This window comes from Parasteatoda tepidariorum, chromosome 6, assembly GCF_982258835.1.
Source record: "Parasteatoda tepidariorum strain Cologne lab strain chromosome 6, Ptep-v5.0, whole genome shotgun sequence".
NCBI lineage: Eukaryota > Metazoa > Arthropoda > Arachnida > Araneae > Theridiidae > Parasteatoda > Parasteatoda tepidariorum.
Window position 1 is genome coordinate 57,686,659 of NC_141760.1, and position 12,812 is coordinate 57,699,470.

Sequence of the window (12,812 nt, forward strand, 5' to 3'; positions counted from 1 at the left end):
TTTTAGGGAGTGGCATAAAAACAATTATTCTGCTAAATTTACTTTTCAGTTTGGAATTTTTTTACTAAATGTGTTGGAATAAGTACTATAGTTTTTTGTTCCGAAATCACAATTTCAATTTCCTTAAAACCATTACCATATGAGAGGAACCATTACCATATGAGTAGTTTAAAACCGTGAGAATCTGATTTTTTTTTTAAATCCAGAATAGTATTTTCAGAATACTATTTTCCGAATACTCTGTATTATCAGAAATATCCTTACCTTACACTACGGTACACCTTACTGGAATAGTTTTCTCCATGTAAGATGGATTTTTCAAAGATTTCGAAAAATTAAATTAATTTCTAAATATTTTAACTGAGTAAAAAAATAAGCTCTTTTTTCAACGTTTCAGACATTTTTTACCAATACTAGATCTTGCAGTTTATATCGGAAAATCTTATATATACTATGAAAAAACGTAAATTACTTTTAAAATAGGGATATTTATAAATCTATCTATTGTGATTCAAATTTTTATTGTTGCGATACGTTAATGAGAAACTGTTTTATAATTAAGAACCGATAAATATTTGATATCTTTCTTTATAAAGCGGTATAAAATGTTTCAATTTCCATTAAACTACATTTTAAGCTTATCTGATATTGTAAAATGAATTACTGAGACTTGGCACAGAATCTTGTCTTCACCCCACTTAGTTAAATCCAATGCTCTTGGGTACATTAATTATAATGCGATTGTCAGTCTTGGGAAGATTTAATTAATACTTAAGTTAACCTAGTGTAACTGAAAATGTTTAAACTACAACTTTAAGCTTTATAACAATCCAGAAAAGTTAGTTCGCGTTTATAATAAAATAAAGAAGAAATTATATTTCAAACCTTTATTTATTTTCAAGCTTATACTGTAGTTAATTATTGAAGCTATTTAACTCTTAGATCCATACAAAACCCTTGCAAAGAATGTTAATGAATCAAATTATTTGTAAATATATTAGGGGGACAGAAAATTAATGTAATCTCTGTGTATTAAATATTCGTTAGTGTTAAAAATCAATTAATTTTTTTCGATCCATTTTGATTTATTTTTGATTCTTCATTGAAAGGTTGTTCCTAAAGAGTGTGAATATATGATTGAATAATAATAAAAGCGTGATAGCAAATATAAAATGCACTGAAACGACACTACTTTCCGGTCCCCTTAATAAATAAATTTTACTTGGTTGTCTCAGTGTTAGAAAAATTTCGCTTTTCGAAACTTAACAGGAAATTTTAAATTTTAAAATCGGAAAATATTTGCAATTCGTTAAACATAATTTTTTAAAAAAATGTTCTTTTAATAGTTCAGAAAAAACATATAAGAGGTTAGAAAAGTTAATTTTATTTGTTTTATAATTCAGCAATTTAGTTTCATTAATAAGCATAAAACGAGAAAAAAAATTAGGCAAATAAAAAGGTTCGGTTTTAATGCAGAGAGCAATAATTATTACTTGTCCCGATTGTAAGAAATAAAGCAAAAACTGTGTATTTTCCTTTTAATCAAAGCATATTTGTACTTATTTTAACATTTAAGAGATAAAGAAAAATAATCTTTTCAAATTAGAACCCTAAATTAATGATGTTATCAAAAGTAAATGAGAAATACATGTGGAAAAAAGTTCTGATGAAATTACCGTATTGTATAATAATGATATTTAAATCAACGATTTTGAAACCAATCATTTGATAATTATTTTCAGTTCATATGGTCTGGAAATTCAGGATTCTGGTTTGTTGTTCTAATTACCACACATTTAGTTAATTGTTACAATTTTTAATCTAAAATTACTGCAAAATAACCTTCAGTAGTGTGTCTATCCAATTAACCAAGTTTACGTAAAAAATATCTTTTACCCTTACAGTTTTGAAACTCTTTTAACTAGTATGTTTAAAAAACCATGAATACAAAAAAAGCATTTAAAAAAAAAACGTTTAAAAAATATATATATATAAGAAGAAATGTCGTATTTCAAAAAGAATGTGTTCGTTACTTACTTACTAAAGCTAGTCGCGCAGTTTTTCTAATAATGCATCCAGCTTTCTTCTCCATGCTCTCAATTTAGGCTTGAGATCAGCTTTTTCTAATATTTAAAATTTTTCCCTCTTAAAATCTGTCTGCATTTGTTAAAGCCATGTCATTCTTAGTCTCACCTTTTTTTCTCTTGCCATCGATTCCCCAAGAGAGCGAAACAAATTAATACACGTATTAATTTCTCTTTTAGTAATTTTTTTAGCAATTTACAGCTAGCATGGTTTCACAACCGTAAAAAAGAAATTTTACTGCGCTTTGGAGGTAGGCTTTCGTTAGGTAATTGGCACCAGAAGTTCGGGTGTGATGGAGTTGTGTCTTATCAAATGAATTATGGAATGTGTTTTATTTAGTTTGTCTAGTTTTTTCACTTATCGTAGGAAATGGGAATGATTAGACTTTTTTTTATGAAGCTTTATGGTGCTGCCCTCTATGTGTAGTTGAACGTATCGTATTCTATTGATAGAGAGTAGAAAATTGGAGGCTGCAGGACTTTGGAAACTCTTCATGTGTTAAAGGAAAGTTGTATAGAAGAATGTTGAAGAAGTTGCTGTGAGGAATGTGTTGAAATATTACAGTGCCCATGCTTTGGCTCGAATCCTCATTCTGCCGGTCATGACATAGACAAATACTCCCTCTCAGTTACAATATGTACCTAGTTGCAGGGAACTAAGTAGCTTTATCAGGTGGACCTAGTTGGTGCAATAAAATCCTGGTTGTTTAACGGATTAACTGAAAGCAAAAAATAAACGGTTTTTCTCACAGTTAACAATTTAAATAACATATTATTTATGGTTATTTGATTTATTTTGTTTAATTAAATAACAATGAAATAAATTTATAACATTTAAATAAATTGATATTTAACTATTTTTTCCGAGAAATTTCTAACCGTGTAAGGTTTCTTAATAAATTCACCATATTTACCAAATTTTATCACATATTTATGAACTTAACCACATTCTGGTAATTTGGATCATACATTTTTCTCAGTGTAAAAAAAATTTATTTGAGAATGAATCTTAAGTATAGATGCATTTTATTATCATTAGAGAAATTAATAGTGTTAACGATAAAACTCTTAACTATAGCAAAAGGTGTAGAATTTTGTTTTTGAAACTTAGCGTTTATGGGATTTTATTCTTAATCGGACGTTTTGTTTCGACAAAGAGCTCAATTATAAAGTTATTTCGTTTAATTAATTTCTTTTGATTTTCATATTCTTTATATATATATATATATATATATATATATATATATATATATATATATATATATATATATATATATATTAATAGTATCAAGTATAAGGAAATATTCTATTTTAAAAAAAGATAATAAATAAATAAAAATATAGTTAATGTTGCATTGAAGGCATAGATATCATATTTGTTGTAAATACACTTTTATTATATTTGGTTCAACATATTTTATATATTTAATGCTCATTGCGAAATATTAGACTGTTTCCTCTGAATTATCCAACTTAAAATTCTGTTACTGAAACTTAAATTTTTTTGCAAGAAAATAACTTTAAATCTGAAAATAACAATTAAAACAATGTAGACTAAAAACACTATCGCTTTTAAAATTACTATACTTATTGCATTCAGATTAACCTTTAAGATTTCGTCAAAAATCGCTTAATAAGAAGCAAAATACTACTTTTTCTTTGTTTCAACTTTTTTTGTTGCAAACTTTATGATTAACAAAAAATGTTTAATATATAGAAACTTAAAATATTTAAAATTGTTAAAATGTGTTTTAAGAAGCAGGAAAGTTTTGCTACATATAAAAAAAATATATTATTTTTTTTAACAATCAGAGTAAATTTTTGTTCAAGTTAATTATACTTAATGTCTTTAAAGTCAAAAATAATGGTAAATTATAATGAAATATATGCTGAATACTTGCTAAAATTTAGTGAAAGATTTCCACAGAAGCTTCTGGAAAATTTCACCTTAACTCTTCTAAAGTATTTTATGTCATAGTATCTAATTAACCTTATCTTAGTCTTGAGAATAAAGGAAGGATTGTTTCTTGGAGAGAGAGCAATATTTAGACAGTTTTCAAAAAGATCTGCTGTTTAATTAAATTATAACAGTAATAAGTGTTCATTCTTTTTTGAAAATAAAGACAAAGAAATATGAAATCTAAGAAATCAGAGAGAAGTAAGATTCATGTCCTTGCAGAATGTATAACTGAAAAAAAGAACATACGTATTAAGGGAGATGCTATTAGAGTGACGCATCTATTTTTGGATAGGAAAAGAAACTAAAACACGACTATAAGTTCAAGATATAAATTGCAATAACCATGTTTATCAAAAATGTATACTTTGCATTTCAATTCTCAATTGACATTCTGTAATTTTGCAGATTTTGATCTGTAACTGAAAATACATCTAGATTATAAATACATTAAATTAAAAATACTAGATAAAAAATACATCTAGATCATAAATATATTATTTAGTAGTTATATAATAATTATTTAAATAATTTTTTGCATATTATTTCGAAATTCCGTTTTAAATTTGCCTAAGTTTAAAAATTTTAAATATAAGAAGAAATGTCGTATTTCAAAAAGAATGTGTTCGTTACTTACTTACTAAAGCTAGTCGCGCAGTTTTTCTAATAATGCATCCAGCTTTCTTCTCTATGCTCTCAATTTAGGCTTGAGATCAGCTTTTTCTAATATTTTAAATTTTTCCCTCTTAAAATCTGTCTGCATTTGTTAAAGCCGTGTCATTCTTAGTCTCACCTTTTTTTCTCTTGCCATCGATTCCCCAAAGAGAGCGAAACAAATTAATACACGTATTAATTTCTCTTTTAGTTTCCTTGTTTTGCGTGCCTGTCCATTTCTACCTTTCTCCTGTTGATTTCTTCTTCCATTGTGGTGAGGTTTGCTTTTTACAATATTTTCTTGTTTTTCATTTAGGAGAAAAAGTATGGTCAAAACTCTATCCGATTATGGTAAAATTTACCGTGATTTTTTCTGGTTCTATGGGAACACTAAAAAAACTAGGCAATTGTTATCAAAGAGAATTTCCGAATTTCCGTTAATGAATTTGATAAAATTTACAATAAGAAATATTTTTATAATATGTGATGAAAATTAGTATATGTGATAAACTTTACTAATTTCAGCAGGATACCGTAAAGGAAAGCATTTGCTTTCCTAATAATAAATAATAAATAAATTTTTGCTTTTCTAAATGTTTTTTTTTTGCTAAATGTGGTGTAATAAGAATTATTTTGATAACCGGAATTTCCGGGTAAACTGTTACCATACAATAAAATACCGTAAAATAAACATAACCATATAATAAAATAATTTAAGGAAATGCCAAATAAATTGTTTAAATAATGCATATTTTTGTTTTTAAAGCCATAATGGCTGATTTTCTTCACTAGGAGCAGAAATACCAAACAGTACGTTAATTTTACCAGGATTTTTTAACATGTTATTTTTCTGAGAAATTTTGGGTGTGCAACTTTTGAAAGCGACACGTTTCAGAACCATAACAAAAATTACTCTACCAGTTGTCTCATAGATATTTTGTTTTTGCTCTGCTTTAAGTGCTTCTTCATTTATGTTGGTTCTTTATTAAATGCTCTTTAATTTATTTTTGTTCTGCATTAAATGCTTTTTTATGCTCCAAAATTTTTCGTGGCTTTTAGAAGATGTTTTTGCAAGGATGCTGCTGTTTATCCTCTGTAACTGTTCCAGGACTGTAAGGAACAGAACTAAGATATGCGAATTTCATCATAATGTCAATTTCGCCTTCATCAACTTTTTAGTTTTGTTTCAGATTCTTCATAGTTAGCAATTCTTTTTCATTCATTTCTAACTATACACCACATTTTATTTTCATACTTGATAAGCATTTGTATGTTACACTAGAATGATTCAATTCTAATTTTGATTTTAACGCAAACAACCATTCAAGTCAGCAAAATGTTGAATAGATAGAATAAAAAAAATCAAATAAAAGAATAGATGCGCAAAACATGATTTGACATTGTTCGACTTGTAATTTTCCTCAACAAATTAAAATATTTAGCATTTAGTCTTAAAAATTCCTAACTTTTACGATCTGAATAGAGAAAGCTTTATTTTACTAACCTGTAACATTGAAATGTATTTAATATAAGAAAAATAATTAAAAATAATTAATCTATAATAGTTACAAATTTATTACTCTACCATGAAATTATATTCATTTGTATTTATTCATATTTACTTGAAATTATATCTTTCAAAAAGAAAGTTTTGACTCGAGTTTTAGAAACTGTAGTCAAAACAGTGTATAAAGATTTTAGAATGATTCAATTTAAAGTAAAATTTAATAAGTATATTTTAAAAACTCTTTCGCTTTGAAAATAATTTTCACTCCAAGGGTTTCTCGGGAAAGAATGATTCCTCAATCCAGATATTAAGGCAATGTATGAAATAATATACGAAGTTTGTCACGTATTCCATCTTAGAAAAGCATCTTGATCCCTCCCTAATATTAAAAGAAATGACCGAAAAAGTTTGAAAAGTGAAAAAAAATATAGATAAAAAACATCATTTTAGTTGAAAGAAAATAGTGTTCTTTTCAAAAGCCTTTTCTAATAACGTATCAATCTGTGTCACGTTTAATAAATTGCCCATAAGCTTCTGAGAAAAAGAAATACTTTTACTGTTGACTGTTTTCTTTTTTTAATTTTTTGATTAATGGTGTCGAAAACATCAGATTTATATCTACACAAAAGTGAAACACTTGTCATTGTGTTGTTCGTGTGCGCATTTAGCCGTGATATAAGTTTTGAGAAATGTATAAAATGCGATTTTTTGTAAAAATTTCTCTTTATAATTTATTTTCATGCATCAAAGGTAGTTTATTTTTATAGGAATAAATGTGCTTATAAATTTTATTTAACTGAGTAAGAAAATTTAAATAAATGTAAATTCATGTTACTAACATAGTTTTTTAATACAGAGAATGAGTTAAATGGAAATAAAATAAACTGTATTAGCTGTCATTATTTGAAATATTAACAATAACCAACATTCAACACTGTTGGCTGTTTTCCTTTCTTTTTCTTTTATTTTGCGATTAATGGTGTCGAAAGCATCAAATTTATATCAACACAAATATGAAAAGTAAGTGAGTCACTGAATTTAAAAATTTAAATAAGTGTTTAATTATATATTACTGAAATATTTTTTCTCAACAGAGAAATAGTTAAATTAGAATAAAATATATTGTCTAAACTGTCATTGTGTGAAATATTAACAATGACCAACATGCAACACATGCTTGCAGTTAATATTTTTACTTAAGGTACCATTCATTAAATTGATATTTATTCCTGTATAAGCTTTAAACTAATGCGATTATAAAGGTAAAAAAATAACGTTATTAAATATGTATATGCAATATGTAATAATATGTATATTAAAGGAATGACGTTTTTTCCATCGTGGCATCAGAATGACGTTAAACCATCTTGATGAAAATTCAAATAAACCAGCATAAATAACAGAATTTCAAAATTTAAATACATGTGAGATTATACTATTAACGGTTCTTTTTTATATTAAAAAAGAGTTAAATTGAAATTAATTAATTAAGTGCTGTTGGAAAACTGAATTATTGAGGTACATTGTGTTATGAAACTGTGCTGAGCAGTTCCACCACACGTTCCACATAAAAAACATGCTTAAATATAATATTAAAAAGTAAAAGTAGTAAGCAAAGAAAGTAAATCAGTAAAACGAACAAACTCAAGATACATATTTATATCTGAAATATTTTGAGCAAAATATAAACGTATAAAAATAGTTTTTTATGATATTTTTGAAAATAAACTGCATAATAGAGTGGTATTATACATTGTATTCTGCAATGATATTATACACTGTTATACACTGTATAACAGGCAGGTCAAATATATATTACACTCTCCTATTTGAAATGAGTTTGACTCGCGTGACATGAAATTATTTTTAATAAACCAAAATTATGTATTCATTAAAAAATAGTAACTATATCGTATTTCGATGATTCTCAGACCGGTTTTATTATGTATAAAATTATTTTATATTTAAGAGTTATTTAAATTTATTCCATGGAATTCAAACTAGTTTACTTATATAAAATCTCATAAACTGTTAATAGTTGTAATAACAAAGAAGGAATTAAAGAAATAAAATCGTTTGCTCTTCGAAAAATTCCAAGAGAGGATGCTCAAACTAAACTTAAAATTGTTCACCCTTACCCAAATTTGTTAAAAATAATTTAAATAATTGAAAATACTTTATCGTTATAAGAAATAGTATGATATAGAAAAATTATACACATTAAGAGGAATTATAAAATTATTTTATAAGATTTTCGTACCTGCTTTTTATATATTTATAATCTTTATATGCAAGTTTTAAGCCAAGAGAAATAAATATATTTTCTAAATATATTCTTATGTATTTTATTGGTGCATTTATAATAGTTACAAAATTAAAAGAAGTATACTAAGGAAATATACTAAGGAATAATTTATATAAAACTAAATTTATTTATTTTAAAATACTTTATAAGCATATGCGTGTAGTGTATATTAATTTTATGATAAGGTAAAAAAACGCATTTCTTAAACTATCAGTTCATCGCAATATTTAATCAAGCACTATGGCTACAAAAGAGTTTAAATTTATAGCCAAGTTCTCAGTGGTTCGATGAAGGTCGATCCCTTGGCAGTAATAAAAGTGAATCTAATTAAAATTTCAATCTAATAATCTGTCGAAAATCTCAGTACGAAACAGATACGATAAAGCCTTTGTGTATCAGATTCAATCGCGAGTTATAATTATTTCTGACACAGATTTACTTACAGAAGTAAATTACAAAACTATGTAATTTAACAAGATTGAGAAAATCTCATTAAGTCAAAGTTGAGTTAGGAGATATGCCTGAAGAAATTTACTCCTTTGACATTTTTAAACACAAACATTTCTGATAATTTGATTTTAATGATATTACAAATAGAGATTAAATCTAATTTATTTCAGGTTAAAGAAGAAACTATGACTAAAGAATAATCTATTTACTTTTAATGTAACATTTCATTTAAATAAATACGCTTTACGTATTTTAGTGATAATTTTTAGGTAATCTTTGTGCCAGTTTTTGCACTTAGATTTCTTTATGGCACTGAGAAAAAAAGCATGGTCAACAACACAACCAGAATACTGTTAAAACGAGCAGTTACTAATTTGCATACTGAAATTGTGGTAGCAGTCTTTCCATCCGATTAGCCATAAGGTTTATGGTTAGGAACATTTCTTTACCTTTATGGTTTTGAAATCAGTTTAAACTGATGCAGTTGTAAAATCTTGAATACAAAACTCTACGGTCCTAAATTTATTTGCACCAATCATAGTTTCTAAACCATAAAAACAAAACTTAAGCAGAGATTAAAACTCCGTTGGTGCAGAGTCATTAAAGCGTGAATAACAGTTTAGTTTTCTAATAGTCCAGGGTCACCAATTGAAAAGTGCAGGACGTTAGAAACTTTTCATGTACTGAAAAATAGAAAAAGTATTGTGGTATAAATTCTAGGATTTGAACCCCTATTCTTCCCATCATACAATTGACCGACTTGCCCCCTCGGCTATAATATGTACCCAGTTGCACGGAACTAAATAACTTCATAAAGCTGGTCCAGTTGGCCTAGGATAGGATTATGGTTGTTAAACCGTATTAGGTAAAAATGATGAATGAATGCTTTTTTCTCTCTCTTACAAGTTTGAATATCATATTTTTATGGTTATTTAACAGTTTTCGTTGAATAGGGTAAAATAACATTTTTAGGGAGATATTGTTGTAGTTAATTTACGTCGCACTAGAGCTGCACGATGGGCTATTGGCGCGGGGGGAAATATTTCTAATAGTGTGTTTCTGAATCTAATGGAGCATCGAAAAAACTCGGTAATTTTTACTGAAGCACTTTGGTTAGGATTTTGGTAAAATTAATAGTAAAAATGGCTTCTATATATTTGATAAAATTTGGAAATGTGGTAAATTTAGGTAATTTAATCATGAAACCATAGATCATGGCATAAAAACTATTTTTTCCGTTAGATTTACTTTTTCGGTTTGTAATTTTCGCTAAATGTGTGTAATAAGAGCTATAATTTTAAAAAATCAGGATTTTTTGTAATTTTAGTATAATACTAGTGCAATTATGTTATTACTCGAAATAAGTAAAGTATTTTTAAGACTCAGTTTTCATAAATTGCAATGAATTTAAAAAAATAATGTATTCGAATTGTCGGTAATGTTTACTTTAGCGCTTTGGTAATAATTTAAGTATAGTTAACCATAGAATGTGGTTTTATAATATGTTATAAAATTCGGTAAATGTGGTAAATTTTGAAAACTATATTATAGCACGAGACACTATATTTTGGGCACACCACAGATCACAATTGTTATTACACTATCAATTGTTAATACACAAATGTTATTACACTATGAAGCATATGTAAAAATTAAATTAAAATTCACAAAAACAAACAAAATAATAAACAATTATTAATAAAAAAATTAACAATCAATGCTAAAAAACAATTAACAACCTTAAAAATTATCTAGCAATAAATAACTAGCAAAAAAAAGAACAGTCCTGCTTAAGCTATCATCTTACTTAATATAAATAAGTTATTTGTCATCAAATCTGAAACAACGGAAGTCACACTGATGTTACTTTAAGTTGTTTCAAGACATGGCAAAATGCTTTTTTTTCTCAATATAAATAAAGACTTTTGAGTTGATAGTATTTAGTATTATTATTTTCCCAATAATTACGAATTCAAAATTATTTGACGTCACGCCTATGGCCTCATTAAACTATTTTTTAGAAAAATTGCCACGTTGGTGTATAAAGGTTCACCACCCCTGCCCTAGATCATGGCATAAAAACTATTTTTTCGTTACGATTAACTTTTCGGTTTTGCATTTCATACTAAATATGTGGTTATCAGATTAAAGCGGTAATTGGTATTATACTCGAGTATTTTATTTTAACTCACATATTTTCTCTAACCAATTTCTGCTTATTTAAACTGCTTAAGGGTAACAATCATAGGAGATCTAATGTAAAAAGAATATAGGATGAACAGAAAATGATAACATCCCTTCACTAACAAAAGCAGGATAGCAAATATTTTAGCAATTTACTTCAATAGCAATATCTACGCGGCAAAAGCTAAAATCCACATTAAACCAGTAATACTGTAAGTGGTTTATAATCAGTCGATTTCGGCAAATAAAAGGTACGCATGATAGTAGATTTTCTTCAAAAAAAATCTTATAGACAAATGGTTACATGAGTAATCAATCCAGCTGTAAAACTCAATAAGAAACATCCGAACTTTTCTTGTTTTATTTTAAATAAAGTTTCTTTTTTTTTTGCTTCAGATTTAACTGAGGATTATTAACAAACGAGAATAACTTGTGATTTGTCCTGAGCTTTCTTACATAATTACATTTGCTATGTATTGAATTTCTTAGATGGATTACAATCTTACATTTTCTAAAGGAATTGTCTAGCAGTCAGTAAGAACCATTCAAAGGATTCTCACTTCACTTTAAATAAAGTTTTTTCCCCTCCAAACTTAACAGAAGGCGATTAGCGAGAGACAATAATTTATGATCTGTTACTTACTTGCTTTCTTACAGAAAAAAAAGACTTACTTAAGTCGAATATGTTTAAATTGCTCGAAATAAATTATTTAGAATGGTATCAACCAACTTATGTCCCATATGTGCAGTTAACAAAGTTTTTATTAAATAATAAAAATATTATGATTAAAAAAATTAAAGAAATAATTCATTTTGCCTAATTACAAAAGAAAAATAAAACCTGAACATTAAACTATTAAAGACTAAAAATTAAAATCTACATGCACAGTTAACAATGTTTTTAGAAAAATAATAAATATTATGATAAAAAAATTTAAAGAAATAATTAATTTCCTATCTGCAGGAAAAATAAATAAAAATAACTTCGAAATTTCCACACTGACAAATATCTTCAACAAAAAAGAATTGATGATAAATGGAATTAAGAATAAATATAGACAATGATGTAAACAAGTGGCAATAAATAAATAACTATAGTCTGGGAATATTTTAAACGAAATTTAAAACATTTTTGGTAAATTGCAATTTTGTTTTTAATCTTTCGAATAAAGATGTGCACTTTGTTTTATTTTGTCTAGAAATCGTATTGCACTACTTTAATGCTTTACCTTTTCATTTTAAACACGATGATTCTTTTTTTACTAAAATTAAAAGAGAATAATGCATTATAGAAAACAATAAATTGTATTTATGTTCCTACAATGCAGGCATTTCTATATTAGTACTGAAATAATATATAACTTTAATAATAAAAGTAAAATTGAGAATTCGTAACTTAAAAATTCGTTTTTACTATTATATGCCTTTTTTAAAATAATGACTTTCCGTTCTAAAAATGTTTATTATTTAAAAAACTTTCCTTCAAATAGAGAAATAAAACAAGTCCTCTCTTAATGGAAATTTTTCAACCATAATCCATAATACTTCCAAAACAAAAATCATACTTTGTCAATGATTTTAATATAGATAGAAAACATCTTTAAAAATAAACTTATTTATATTCGTTGAAAAGCAAACATTTCAATAAATTTTGATAAAATGCGAATTTCT